Source organism: Falco punctatus (assembly GCF_963210335.1).
Source record: "Falco punctatus genome assembly, chromosome: 14".
NCBI lineage: Eukaryota > Metazoa > Chordata > Aves > Falconiformes > Falconidae > Falco > Falco punctatus.
This window is the reverse complement of record NC_137594.1, coordinates 2,744,022-2,758,470: the sequence shown is the minus strand read 5'-3', so window position 1 is coordinate 2,758,470 and position 14,449 is coordinate 2,744,022. Positions and strand designations below refer to the sequence as shown.

At 49.6% G+C, this 14,449-nt stretch overlaps 1 protein-coding gene across 1 annotated transcript in view; it reads left to right on the top strand.

Annotated features, from left to right (window-relative positions):
* The window catches only part of ZNF469 (zinc finger protein 469), a 239,719-nt gene that overhangs the window by 50,795 nt on the left and 174,475 nt on the right, over positions 1 to 14,449 (top strand). The window contains exon 3 of the mRNA XM_080410620.1: positions 1 to 14,449. This exon is cut by the window's left edge and continues 21,841 nt beyond it. The gene's annotated coding sequence lies outside the window, so the exon portion shown is untranslated.

Here is a 14,449-nt window from a genome sequence, read left to right as displayed (position 1 = left end):
GATACTGCCTCATCCCCCCTGCGATCAGCTTGAAGTTGCCAAACTTCATTTCTCTCTCTTTTTTTTATTTTCTCTCCCTGCCCCCAGCAAAAGGCTTTCTGCTCTTCTTTCCTGGAGAACGAGGTGCTTAGTACTGTCAGCAACACATTAGCCATCCCTACAGTAACGGACCTGCATCCAAGGGGTTGTAGGCGATGTGTTAGCGCATGTGGAAAAATCCCCTGGAGCTTCCAATTTACACTGGAATTATTAAAAACAAAAAATAGAGAAAGTTTTGTTCATGAAACTATGGAAAACACCACTGATAATATCTTTTCATGGCTATTTCCAACCTCCCACATTAAAAGATGATCTCAAAGTACCAAGTTTTGGGTCTGGGTTTGCAGTTTTCCAGACTTTTGGGACTCGGAGCAACAGAGGGATGTGGGCTTGAAATAATCTTTTGGCTTCTGTTGCACGGAGACTAGCGTGGTAAGAGTGACCAAACCTTCAGCAGCAGGAGGGACCTGGGAGCTGATGGGGATGAGACACCAGCGCGCGGCAAGTCGGAGCCGGTCCTCTCCTCCTGGAGAAAAATGAAGTTGCATGTCCAGGCGACAGTTGGAGCCCTATCGTAACGGTCTGTAATGTGGTTTTGATGAGGTTTGCCTTTTGCTCTGAAGAAATCTGCAGCTTTTCATCGTCACTCCCAAGAACTGGATCCATTCTGAAGAGCAACAATACATGGAAAATGGAATATTTTGCTTATTAAAGTAACTTGGAGTTCCAGCTCTGAGGTTGGCAACCAAACCTCAGAGAGGCTAAAGAGCTGGAGAGCATGCTGCTCCCCCTTCCAAAAGAAACCTCACTGTGTGCCAGCACTTTTATTTATAATGTTAAAATAAGTTGAGTACGTTAAAAGGTATTATTGAGGGAGCAGGACTTAAAATATATCATTTTTTATGTTATTAGGCTGCTCTAAGTGAGGTGTCCTACTGCAGGCAGATAATCTGTCCCTCTGCCTAGATTCCATGCTGGAACTTACTGGAAGCTTTTCACCGCAAGAATCTGAACAAACTGATTATTTTCAAGAAAAGAAAAGGGAGATTGAGGAAAATAATATTGTGAAAGACACAACCTCAAACCATGGTGGAGAAATTTCCTGACAGCAGTTCGATGTCTCATGACCACCTGATAGCTCCTGCTTGTTATTAGGGGTTGTAGCAGATACCCGTAGGGAAGCTCAGCTGGCTGGGAAGGGGTTGGGGTGGGCTGCACCTGGGGCTGGGGCTGGTTCCCCTCTTCATTCCACCCTTTTTTTTTTTCCTTTTTTTCTTTTTTTTTTTTTTCTTCTCCTCATAGAGAGGGAAAAAGCAAGGGAAATCCTGAAGGAATCCAGACATTTGAGAGCATCAAATAATCGCGTTGACCTTTGCAGACTGTTCCATCATGTTAATGTGCTGTGGTCTGAGCTGGGACACGAGGAAACGCTGCTGTCTGGGAAAGGACAGCGGGGTGGTAAAGGTGTTGTAGCGAAAGCCAGAATAGGCAGCCAGATCCTCGGAGGAGGAGAGAGGGAAGAGGTACTCGCTGCATCCTGTCTGCGGGAGTGCTGAGCATCGGGCTTGCAGAATATCTCATGTCAGAGAATGTTTCCAGCTGAATTCCCCGCAGTGAGGGATTTCCAGGGGCTAATTTTTCACTGTGAAGTGCATACGCGTATTCAATAAGCAGCAGGGCTGTGTGCCTGCACGCACCCGGTTTGACAGCTCAGCTCTCCCATGTGCAAGGGTGATGTACGTTGGGTGTCTGGGCGATGCAAATACACGTGTGCGTGGGCTTGAACACGCGTGTGCGTGCTCTTACCCTGCTGTCATATCAAGGGGTTGAGCTCATCTGGCAGCTCCTGTTGGAAAGGTGGCCCAGGGCTGTGGCGTGTAAGAAAGAACACGTTCCCCTCGTGGAAGGAGGGGAGGACCACAGGCCATTCGGTAGGTTAATCCTTGTGTGTGTGCCCGTGCCCATCTGTGCAGGTGGGTGCAGAAGCTTGAACATAGCCATGGTCAGAACTGCTACAACAGCTGGCTGAATCTGGCAGGAATAGCTTAAAGCGAGGAGAGGGAGCTTGTGCTGTGCCTAATTTGGTCAGAAAGGAGTTCAGCTGTAGCCAAATGGAGCCCTCGAAATTACAGAGGTGAGCAAAATGAGATGCACGGTTGCGTGGTCTGGGTATGATTTGAAGGTCCCTTTCCTTTGCCCGAGCGTTTGGGAGGAGGGCTGGGGCAGGGGGTCTGGGTTTGATCTGCTGCTGGTGCAGGCTTGTCCACCTTCCTCCAGACGTCCCAGGTACCTGCATCCCTTAGGAGCTAAGAATAAGCGCGAAGGTTTTAGCCAGCAAGGGCTTTCCACGCGAACGTTAGAAGCTTAAGAAGAAAACTTTCATTCTGAATCTCAGTAAGGCATCTTCAGGTTGCTCCGGCACTGTACGAGTTAGGTAGCGGTGGGGAAAACTGTTTGGAGATGGAGGGCTACAGCTTCCTACGAAGGCTCTTTGGATGATCTCTGTATTATTAAAAGCATTATTTGGTGCTATCACGGAAGTGCCTGGAGGGCTGTGGCTGGGATCTGTCATGCTGAGTGTGGTGCCCAGGCAGAACAAGAAACTGAGTGTAAGCGGAGGAAAGTGCAAGTGAGGTAAAGGAGAGCTACAGCGTGAGAAGGAGGGAGGCAAGGGCACGGGAAGAGTAGGCGCAATCACAGAAGAAAGCACTGCGTGGCTCAGGGTGTCCGACACGGTGCTTCTCTGATGTCCCACAACTGCTGCAGCTGTGGAAAGGACATGTCCTTCCGGCTAGTCTCAACTCGGCACCGTCTGGTGCCTGTGATATTCCTGACACCCAAGAAACGTTTCAGTCTTGGGGAATATCAAAATGACACGTTGCTGGCCATGCTCCGACACTTTAAGTGAGATGGGAAGTGGTGGTTTGCAGCTGCAAATAAAGGGCTTGGGGAAATTTTCAGACCACTTTATGTACGTGGAGGTCAAGGGACTCATGAACATTATGAAGCGAAGGGGAATCTATCCATTAACAATTCGTTTGTCTACAAGGGGCCTGTGTTCCTGCAGAATGGATTCTTTGAGCATTTTTCCCTCTTGGACCACATCACGCCTCCCTTTGATAGGAGCAGCAAGCAGCTATGAAAAGGATGCTGCAGGTGGGCAAGCCTACCAGCTGCAGCAGGCTGGGGGCTCTGCTGAGGGGGGAGCAGACCCCAGAAAATGGATTTAGCTCCTTGGCAGAGGAGCCATGTCCGTGGCGGAGTTTTCCAGGTGTACATGTGGCTGCTGCCAGCTCAGAGAAGAGGAATATTGTGCCGGCTCTGGGTGATGCATCAGGAGGATGTGGCCACTTGGCACATGGCCTCTCTCCCCTGCAGGGTTAGAGGGAGCCGCGGTGGCTCCCTGGGCAGCGCTGCTTGGTAGTCCTGAAGCTCGAGACAGCCGAGCAGACAGAGAAAGCAGCCAGCTTCTCCTTCAGGATCCCATGGGCTGGAGCAAGCATTGCTAGGGAGGTGGGTGAATTGGGATGGGTGACTTCTCGAAAGCAAGGGCTTGCAGAGCTGCTGGGCGTGAGACCGTGGCTTCTACATAGAGGCTGGGATTGTATCTGCCACCGTATCCATCCTGCAGAATGAAATTCCCACAGCTGCTGGTGGTACTGGTTAGCAGAGCTGCCCCAGTTGAGCTACAAATGGTTTGTGCAGGCTCTGGGTTGTACTTGCTAAAGCCACTTCTGTGGTGAACCTGTGCAGGGCCACTGCACCCCCTTGCACCTGGAGGAGCTCAGAGGAACCCCCATGGCAGCTTCGGGGCCCTGCAGGGAGCCCCTGCTGAGCTGGGGGTGGGGTGGGGGGGTGTCCCTCACCACCCAGCCCAATTGCTCAGCTTAATGCTGCGTCCAGAGCTTTGGCTTGAGCTGTTCCCCGTAAAATACTGGAGTGGAAAAAAGGATATTTTTTTTCCCTAACCGTTCAGACCAAAACTTCCCTTTGGGAGATGAGAATCCTTCTGTGCCTCCAGCCCCTGCTATCAGCAGCGGTGACAGTCCCTGTGTTCAGATGCACCGTGATAGCTGCTTCTGGGGCACACGCCAGCCTGGGTCCTGGCTCGTGGATGGGTCAGCGCGTACGGAGGGTGGTGAGAACGAGAGCTGTGTGTCAGGAAAGCTGCCCAGCACACGTTCATCTTTGCAACATTTTTGTATACAAACACTTTTTTTGTGTGTTCTTTTTTTTTTTTTTTTTCCCTCCTGCCCTCTGAAACCAGCACTAGTAGCACCAGAACAAACAAGCAAGCTGTTCTGGGACTGCCTCTGACAGCTCCAGTAATGCCGGGCTTGGTGCGCAGGCTGCAAGTCACAGGGGTTGCTGCAATATAAATACTTCCTAATTAGCTTGCAGTGTGGATTTTAGTTTTTAAAATGACTTTACAGCTCTGAAATTAGTTGACTAATTTTTTTGGCAGGGATGAAACATGCCAGGAATTCAGGAGGAGAAATTGCCTGTGGTACCAAGGTGAGCATTGGAACAGGGCGCAGATGGATGCTCGCTGCAGGAGCAGCAGCGGGTGTTTAAGGTGCTGGTGTTCTTGGCTGGCTGGTGGCAGGTTACTGGTCCCTGAGCTGAGCTGGGGGTGCAAATGAGCTATAAGTGCCTCTGATGAGCATTAAGCCACTCTAGCTGAGTCAGCACCGCAGCTGGTGAGCAGCGCTTGTGGATCTGCTAGTGGGATGCAGCTGGGGAGATGGTAACGCACAGCTGGAGGTGAAACCACCATCCACCACGGCAGCTACCTCGGTAAAAGCCTGGCCCAGCGTGCAGGGCTGTATTGCTCGGGGTGAGGACCAGGCTCCCCTGAGAAAGCTGTTGGAGCTGTTCTTGCTTTAGTGAAGCTGTTTTGCCTGGACCTGAGGCGATTTTCCAGCCGCTTCTCGGAGCAGGCGGCATGGACCAGCTGCTGCCCCAGTGGAAGCTGTCTGGAGTTGCTTGGCTGCGCGGTGGGTTTTGAGGAATATCCTTTTGTGAAATGGGTTTTGCAGGAGTCATGCTCTGGATTGAGCTCTCTGTAGCACCCTGTGGGGAAGGCTGGTGCTTTCCAGCAGATCTCTGACCTCCACCAGCACCGCCTTCCCCCATGCCGAATGACACCACAAGCTTGTGGGACCCCTCCAGTGGGGGATGGGGAATGCTGAAAAAAGCACCAAGCCTCGTGGCTCCTTGTGACCCAAACCAGCCTTTTGGTTGCTGAGGGGCAGCATTATGTTCTTGTGGTTGTTTGGCTTTAGCTGTCTCCACCTATTGTTCCCAGGGGGGTTGTTGTCCCTAAGAGCTGCTGTTCTGCTGGTTTGCTGGGATGGCTGAATCTTTGGTGGTTTTGGAAGAAATCTGCCTGTCCCGTCTCTCTGGTGACCCAGCACCTTACCATGTCCTCCAAGTGAGTCCTCCCGAAGATTTCGGCTGCAGATTTGGCACTTCAACCCTTGTTCCCTTCTTCAGGATCTTCTGGGCGCCTCTGATCTCTGTGGGAGTTTAGTTCCTCTATCTGGTGCTGCAGCTCCAGCTAATTCCTCCTCGGTCATGCCTCTCTCTTTGCAAACCATAGCTAAATAAGTGTTTTCCCACTTAATTCTGTGAGGGCAGAAGACTTGCTGATGACAGCAGGCTTGGGTTGCTAGCAGGACCATGGCTTACCCTAAAGCACCACGGGGCTCAGGGCAGCCTGCCCAGGGGCTGCCTTTGAGAAAACATCACACGTGCTTTTTCTTTATATGGAAGACAATGTAACTGGTTTTCTTGAAGTTTTATACACTTCTGATATACCCCAGTGGCTACGCTCTCCTTTCTGCCACGAGCAGCAGACCACCCTATGGCATTTTTGTTTTCTGCTCAACCTTTTTCTTAAAAGGCGAGGTTTCCTTGCAGCCAGGCTGCCCTCACCATCCCTACGTGTGTCTTGTCCTCTGTCACTCTCGCTTGGTGTTGGCTGTGAAGCATCATGCGAGGCTGGCCTGGGGCGAGTGCTGAGGACTGCAGCCCTTACGGATGGACTGTGGGCAAAGAACTGATACACGCTTTGAACGTGGTACCTCTTGGTTAGTCCTGAGCAAATAGTTAAGGACAAAATAGTTAAGTCTCTCGTAAGGAGAGACTAAGGCAAAATAAGCTTACTTTCTCTGTTACTATTTTTATTTCTCTTTTACTGTGTGGTCCGCTCATTTTGAAATTACAGTGTTTTCTTTCCCTCTTGCCCTGCTTTAGGGGAAAGGTTTGGCTCCCCCCCCCCCCCCCCCCCCCGCCCCTTGGTCCTTTAGATTGGCTCAGATCATCAATGGGAAAAATGAGGAGGCTTCTTAGGAATACTGTGTTCCCTCCTCATTTCCTGCCAGTTGGCATCTTTGCAACATCTCCACTGCTGCATACTTTGGGGATGCAGTGAGATTTCTCCTGTTCTTTGAGGTTTGCTGCTATTTGCTTAAATTTCAGCAAGCCCCTCTGCGCAAGCACACACGCGGATTTAATTGTGAAAAGCTAATACTGAGATGAACTGTCTCTGGTTCTGTTTTCTTGGTCTCCTCTGTTTGCTTGGGAAAGCACGGCCTCTGCTTTGGGTTTGTCACGATCCTTTCAGATAAGGTTAGGCGTGTTTTGTCTCCGAATCGTAGCAAACAGTTATTTCAGTTTTTATTTGCGTTCTGCAAATCGAGCCTGATGGAGCACTCCAGTGTGGCATTTTGATCCCCATCCTCCCCCTTAATTTCCTGATCCAGCTGTTTTCAGTTGTTTTGTTCCTGGTGGCTGGGCTCCCAGATGTGCTCGGCAGTGTGGGAGCAGCTGGGCGCAGGACGGCTCGTGGCTCCGTGGTGCTCGTCCGCGGCGCCGCCGGGCACAGAGCCCGGTGGCAAATGCTGGGGTGGGCTCTGTCTGCTGAGCGCAGGTGTCCCCAAAAACCACCTCGGTGCAAATGTCATGCTTGCTGAAACGCCTGCCTCCCGGTCTCTCGGGTGGTCTTGCAGCTAGCAAGAGCCCTCACCGCGGCAGCCAAGAGTGGCTGGGGAGGGATGCCAGCGTTGGTGGCCCTTTCCTGGGATGGGGACCTGCCAAACACGCTGCCCAGAGGCTCGCCAGCTCATTTCTCATAACCCCTCAAAGCATGGCCCCTTTGGGCTGTATTGATGTGGGTTGGTTTGAACGGGCTGTTAGCTCCGTCTACCGTTACCAGTTCCTGGAGCCTGGAAAAACACCAAATTCTTCCTACGGTGAGTCACCTTGCAAAGCGGTGCTGCCTCGAGCCCGGGGCTTGCCCGGCGTTGATGCTCGCCTTAGGGCAAGTCATTTTCCTGCTCTCCTGTACATCTTTCCTCAAATTAATTTGAGGATGCTTTTGTTAGAGGCATAGCACAGGCTCCAGGAAATTAAGCACTAACGGCAAATGCTACACAGTAGACGTCTTCAAAGGCTTCAGCGTCCTGTTTCCAGCCTTTCAAACCACCAGATCAGCTGTCATCAGCAAAAAGGTAGAGGAAAGGAAGGAACACATTTCCTTAAGGAAGTTGACTCTCAGATGCAGAGCATGTTCAAGCGTGGATCCAGCTCCAGAGGAGTAGGTTCTGTGGGATGGGCCATCAGGAAGCCTTGAGGATTAATTTCGATTTTGACTTTGGCTTTGAGCTCTTTTTTTGGCTTAGGTTCCTTGCCTGGAAAATATCGATTTGATGATTCATCACTACTTCACAAGGGTTGTGAGGACTAACAGAATGGTACCTGAATACAAAAGGAACATAATGCTTTGTATTTGAATAGGAAGTTAGCTTATTTCCTGTCTTTAACCTGACTGTGATACATGGCTACTCTGGGTTTTCCCCTGTAACTAGTGATACACATTCAATGTGTCTAATTGATGGAAAGCAGGAGATGGGATGACATCATCCTGCCCTGCCTTCCCACTGCGGAAATTTAATCTCACTTGACAGAAGCAAACCTTTTCCTTTTTTCTTTTTCTCCTCATCCCCCACACCACCCCCGCCCCCTTCTTCTGTTTGCACAGAATCTGTGTCCTTTTTCAGAGTGGGCAAAGTGTGAGAACAGATTGGAAAGTGATAAAAGAAGTAGGTCACTGCCAGTTACTCTTCTTCAGCTTTTTTCCTCTCTTCAGCTGCATCCTTTCCAAATTGCATCCTTTTTCCTCTCTATCTTTGATTAGAAACAGGACGTTTTCCAAACCCTATTTATCATTTTTAATAATGCCGAATGCATCCTCTGAGCATAAAAGAAAAACCTTCTAAAGAAGATCCTAGGTGAGTCCTTGTTTCTTGGGAGCCAGATACTCTGTGATACTGTCTCATAATTGGATGATGACTGCAATTAGCTGAAAAACAAAATTATTCTCCTTGGAAAGTTTCTATATCTTCTGAAAAAAGGTTCTATCTGGGCTGAATAGCAGTGCAGTTGAGGAAATTTATGTGGAGTGGTGTCTGTCAAGAATATTACTGAAAAAGGGGCAGTTTTCAATTTTGATAATGTCAGAAATCTAAACGCTAACTTTTGGCTGTATAGTAAGTAGCTAATAATTATGCAAAGGAAGGATGCAACAGAATGCTTCTAGCTGCTGTGAAATTTCTCCAATGAACTTTTAATTAATATTGACGTGTTTCCACAAGAAAAAAAAAAGAGAAAAAAACCCCCACAGAACAAACTCACAGCTTTTCAGTGGACATCTCTGTTGAAAAGCTTTGTTTCTTCTGTAAAGGGTATCCATAAACCCTTCTAGTAAAATGTTACCAAGTCTAGGTAATGTTAGTGTAGGAAAAATGTCCTTCTTGTTACTGGTCCTTCTTCAGTCTTCTCTTCATCTGGTCTACGACCGCAATACTACCACCCAGTTTTGGGTGGTGGCTGGTTGGTTTTTTTTATATACTTTGTCTTCCCATCAGCAATAAACTAGTAGTTCAAGATTTAGGTTGAGCTGGCTATGTTTGGAAGCAGGCTCCTGTTTTGTCTTATTTCGCAAGCTCCCCACCAAGAGTGGATTCGATCACGGGTAGGGGGATCTGGTTTCTTTACATAGTGTCGTGAAAGTTTGCCAGCGTAAGCACCTCGCAGTTTGGGTCAATGGTATTTATAGGCTGTATAAGAATATCTTTCTCTTGCAGACTTGCCTGAGATCTCTCTTCTACTCTGAAGTCAACTGCCTGAACAACAGGAAGGCTATAAAATGTCTGCTACTATAACCCCATGATAGACCTCCGTGGCTTGTAACAGGACCTTTTCATACAATATTTCAAATTTAGAAGACTTGTGGTCACAGTGGTTTTTGCCCATAGGACACATGAACTGCTATTTGCAGGTAAAAAGGGTACTCATGGTAAATTGTGCGATACTTTCCTACGCTTTTGCTTAATCCTCTTGCACAGGCAGGGCTCTGTCTGTTCTCAGGACTTCTTGTAAAGCTTTATGCTGTGGAACCTTCTGTCGTTGCGACCATGTGTGTAAGTACTAACGGCTTGACGAGGAATTCAAAGGAAGCGCTGGACCGGTCCTCTGGAAAACACAAAGCTATTGTGCCGATCCACGAAACCTCTCAGGCACCCGTCGGCTAAGAGCTAGTGCTCTCGCTGCAGACCTCCAGCGCTTTGCTGATGTTTACTTCCCCGTCCTCATAAAACTTAAATCTAAAAGTTTACATGTGTGCTGCTTTGTATTGACATTTATACTGCGCTGCGCGCGCGAACACCCCATCTCTGAAGTGCTTTCAGATGGCAGATCTTGCTTTTTGCAACGTGACCCCGTTGGTTTTATGTGCATGTGTGCACACACAAAAATAGCCCTGGAGCAGAGTGCCGGGGGACTGGGATTTCTCAAACCCGGCAGCCTGTCAGGGAGCAGGAGGCTGGGGATGGCTTGGGCTGGAGTCTGCGTCGATGTTAGACACATCCCGAACCCAGGGTACGCCCGTGTCCCAAACCTGGGCGATGCAGGGAGCCTCCTCCTATTTCCAGACTGGATCATGCTCCCCAGAAAACCTCTTTCTGTAGAGTATTTTCTAATTTTCTGGATTCCCAGAGAGGGGTAGAAATTTACAAGCTCAGAAGGAAAATGGCTTTTCTAACCTCCAAAAAATGTCTGTCTTCAGTTGAATGCTGGCGATAAAAGATTTTCAGGGCGTGGGCCACTTCTTATTTTTCTGAACTGTCTGCTCATCCTAACAAGCTGTGTTCAAGTAGAAGTGTGTTGTTTTGAGCAATAAAAAAGAATGTATCTTGTGAAGAACCAAGCAGGGAGATGCGTTGTTGCTCTCCCAGCTAATATGTTTGTGCTGAGTTCCCAAGTATTTCTAAAGAGTAACAACCCAGCAGATGTTGTGAACAGCTCGGCATTTGAACAAATGAATCTTTGATCTGCCTATTTCTAATAAAACTACTCCTGGTTCAGTGGCATCTCGGGAACCTGTTCGTGGGCACAGGTGATTTTCCAAATCATCCATAATGTTGGGTGCAGACATCCCTGGGAAGAGCTTGTGATGGTGGCTCAGCTGCAGGGCTGAGCGCAGTGCAGCTCCGAGCCTGGCAGCAGTTGGCCGTGCTCGGTTTTTAGCGCGTTTTTGCTGTCACGTAAGTCTGGGTCTGATGCTGAATTACATCTGTGCCCGCCGTGGGGAGCGGAGGGGAAGCACGTTTGGGCAGGTGTGTTGTCAGAGGAGCTGTGCCGTGTGTGAGCCCCGTTTGAGGGGCTGTGATGGTCTCATCACCTTTGTGTTGGTGATACCCAAAGTGTGCGGCGTGGTGGAGACCAGACATGTGCCTGAAGAGACCTGAAAAATCTCTGCTTGCTCCTCTCTGCTTGGGGACAGACTCCTTACAAACAGATCTTGAGGATAGGTGTTTCAGTGTAAACCAGCAAGAAAAAATAATGTATCCTTTGGTACTGAAGTTTGGTTTAATCATATGGTAGGTGAAGCCTGCTCCAAAAATTCTTTTTGTATCTGTAGTGAGCCATTGCAAGCGAAATACAAACGTCTGAACTCTGCTGCGGGAGTGTTATTAGAAACCCTGCATAATGAAAACCTACTGGGTACCAAATAACACGGTGTGCTGTTATCAATCGCTGTGTAACATTCTCCTGTGTCATTTTTTAGGGATGCTTTCAGATTTGCTTTGGGTGAGGGCTGTGTTTTTTTCACTGGAATTAGTTGGGAAACATGTTTTCACAGGTGCCAGCCATCTCCTTTGTGCATGACTTGTCTTTTTTTTAAGGATAATTCAGTATTTTTTTGAAAACGTTGTAGTTTTTTGAGTGAAGAATGAATGGTATGTAGGTGGGAGAATAAAAAAGTGCCTAGGGTTTTCATGTCTCTGTCTTTGCTTGAAACTGAACAATAACGTGTAGGTTTATAACTTTTCCATAGTGGTCCTCGGCTGTTGGTGCAAAGGCTGGTGATAATATTGGGAAAGTGTGGAGAGATGAACCTGCCAGGACTGGGCTCTCACTCCCACGTTAAATATTGCAGCAAAGGATCTTACGGTTGCCACCACCTCTCAGAGGCGTGGGCCATCACTGTCCATCGGGCAAGTCACGAGCTGAGTCCTGTGCAAACAGCACTTGGATGAGTTACTGTCCTGATCTGGATTTGAGGCGATATCTGAAACGAGAGCGCTCCTCTAACGCCTCTGCTGCAAATCTCTTTTAGCACATCTTTATGGTACTCTGCAAAACTCAGATGTTCCCCTTCTATTCTGCCAAATTTCCAGCTGGTGTAAATGAGCGTATAAGTTTCCTCTGAGCTCGTTGTCAGAGCAAACATCTGGCCCTATTATAATATAGATTTGGATTAAATTCATTGTAATGTTAATGTCTTTAATGTATTTATGCTGTGGTGGACGCATGCTAAATTATACTAAATTTCTGCTGAATGCCTTGCAGGATTTCAGCTATCTTTGTTAAAGTGAAAAGGAAAAATCCCTTTAGTCAGACTTCCAAACTTCAGCTCACAAAAAGGGCAAAGAAGTTTCTGACCCAGGGATTCAGTGCGTCTGAGAATCACATTGAAACTTCCAATTTCCTGCTTTTTATTGCTCAGAGAACATTAAGCCTAATACAAATTGATAGGGGAAAAGGTGGGTTGAAGACAATGATGACGTAGCTAAGATTACAGCTTTGCTGCGTACAGTCTTCTGCACGCTTGTGAAAATGAGGTATTTCCTGGTGTCTTCTGGGCTGTCATCAAACTTTAATAGCTGAGCGATGCAGAATGAAGTGCATAGTAATGAGTCAGGATAAAACATCTGATCCCTCCTCTCTGCTGTATGAGCTTTCCTTACCTTTATGCGTGTTTGGGGAGGAGTGGAGGGGGAAATGGCATCGGGAGGAAAAAATGGTCTTTTGATTACAGCCAGAAGGTGGGAAGTGGACCTACGGATACTTATTTTCAGTCCTGCTGTGTGGCCCTGGGCATGTTGTTCCCCCTTGCCATGCTGCTTTCCCTCCCACAAAGCACAGGTGGTGGCTCTTTTGGGTGCAGAGTGTGTCCCCACTGCCACCCCTGGCCGGGGGGTAGGGAAAGCCCAAGGTGGGGGGCTTCTTGCTGGCAGGACGGCTGTGGGGCATGCAGGCAAGTGGGGGCTGTCCCCAGGAGCAAACGCTGGTGTGTGTGGAGGGGGAAAAAAAGGGGGGGGGGGGGGGGGGGGGAGAAAAAAACCCACCTGCCTTCTTTTAACCAGCTCTGATTTAATTGTCTTTCATCAGAACATCCTGCTCAGCAGCTGAGCCCTCTCCCGAGGGTGCTTTCCACACCCCCTCGCCTTCCTGCAAGGAGAGCACTGCCTCTGCAGATGGCAATTGTTTGCTTTGTGGTTGCTGCTCTGTGGAGCAATTCAGAGATGGGGGGGAATCCCCAACCTTTCAGTTTTTAGGCTTAGGGAGCAGTCACTCTGTTCATCTCGTGTTCACCAAAGGCATCACAACCCACGCGGGGCTGCAGTGAGGCATGAGCTCCCGTCATACCGGGTCAGGAATTGGGGTGGGGGTTGGCATGGAGCACAGGCTCTCCTTGCCCCGACCAGGGGGCAGTTTGCAAGGTGCAGCTAGCAGAGCCCAGGGCCAGGGAGCTGCAGCCCGTCCCTGTGCCCTCTAGGAGCCCCAGGCAGGGGAGCCAGATGGGGAGGGTGGGATACACCTCTGAGCATCCAGGTGTGGGGAAAGGGAGTGGAGCATGCAGAGGAGTTTGGAAATAAAGTCAAGTTATGGGGTGAGGCTGGGGCTGATCCCAAGGGGAGCCTGCGGCTTGCCTTCGCACCGTCTTCCTCGGCTGGGGGGAGCGGCTCTCCGGGGCCCTCCCTGCACAGCCCCCTGGGGTTGGGAACAGCCCCTCTTCTCCCGGTGGGATTGGGCCCGCTGCCCTCAAGAATAATGTATTTAATTAGCTTTTTAGGGTGAGAAAGAGCAGGGTAACTGGGTGATGTGGTGTGTAGGCTTCCAAACTCTGTTTGGAAGTATCTGCTGCACGGCACGTGACCGGTACAAAGCATCGCCCCAAAGCCGCCGTTGATGCCTGTTCATTGAGCCACCGTTTGATGTGGCACGACGGGATTGCAGCCATGGCTGGCCTGGTGGTGCTGTCAGAATGGCGCTGAGCTCTGGAGGAGCTCGGAAGAGGAGCAGCAAGCTGTGTTAGCCTGGCTTGCCTTTCCTTCTCCTTTCTCATCTCTTGGGCAGAACCTTCCAGCAGCTTCTGCATCCCTCCGCGCTGCTGTTCTCCTTTGCAGGCTTTGGGAATGTAACGGAACAGGAAAGCACTTCGCTGCCAGGGAGTGTTTGTATGATGACACAGTTAATGACCGCACTTACAAATTTTATAGATGCTAAAGTTCAGGATGGTCAAGGCTGTGCATCAGGGCAAGCTGGCCTGGGCTGGAAGGTGGGGGAGTGGAGATGTCAGCAGTGTTGGGCTCCCTCTGAGGACCACACAGAAACGATGCATCTTCCGGCAGATGTAGCTGGACGTCCCCACTCTTGCCAGTGGCCACAGCCACTTCTCTGCAGCAAGGATGAGTAGGCAGGACGGAGTAGTCCCAGGGGCCGGAGCTGGCTTCCGCATCACCCACCGCTTGCGTCAACTGGCTGCGGAGACGCTGTTTGGTGAGTAAGTGGGGAACCAGGAGCAGAGATGCCGTAATAAATAGTGAATGTAGCCTCGGGATCTGCAGCTGAAAGCAAAGGTGCATCACTGCTGTGCTCCTGGAGAGGAATCTGGGAAAGATAACCAGGAGTATCCCATGGGATCCCATTGCCTGGAGGCAAACACAAGGAAACGTGGAGGCGCTGACCTTCATGGTTGAGGTTCTTGAGACCACCAAGCACTGCCACGTGGGTGGCAGCGTGAAGTCCCCGCCGTTGGGACCACAGGCTGAGGAGGAAG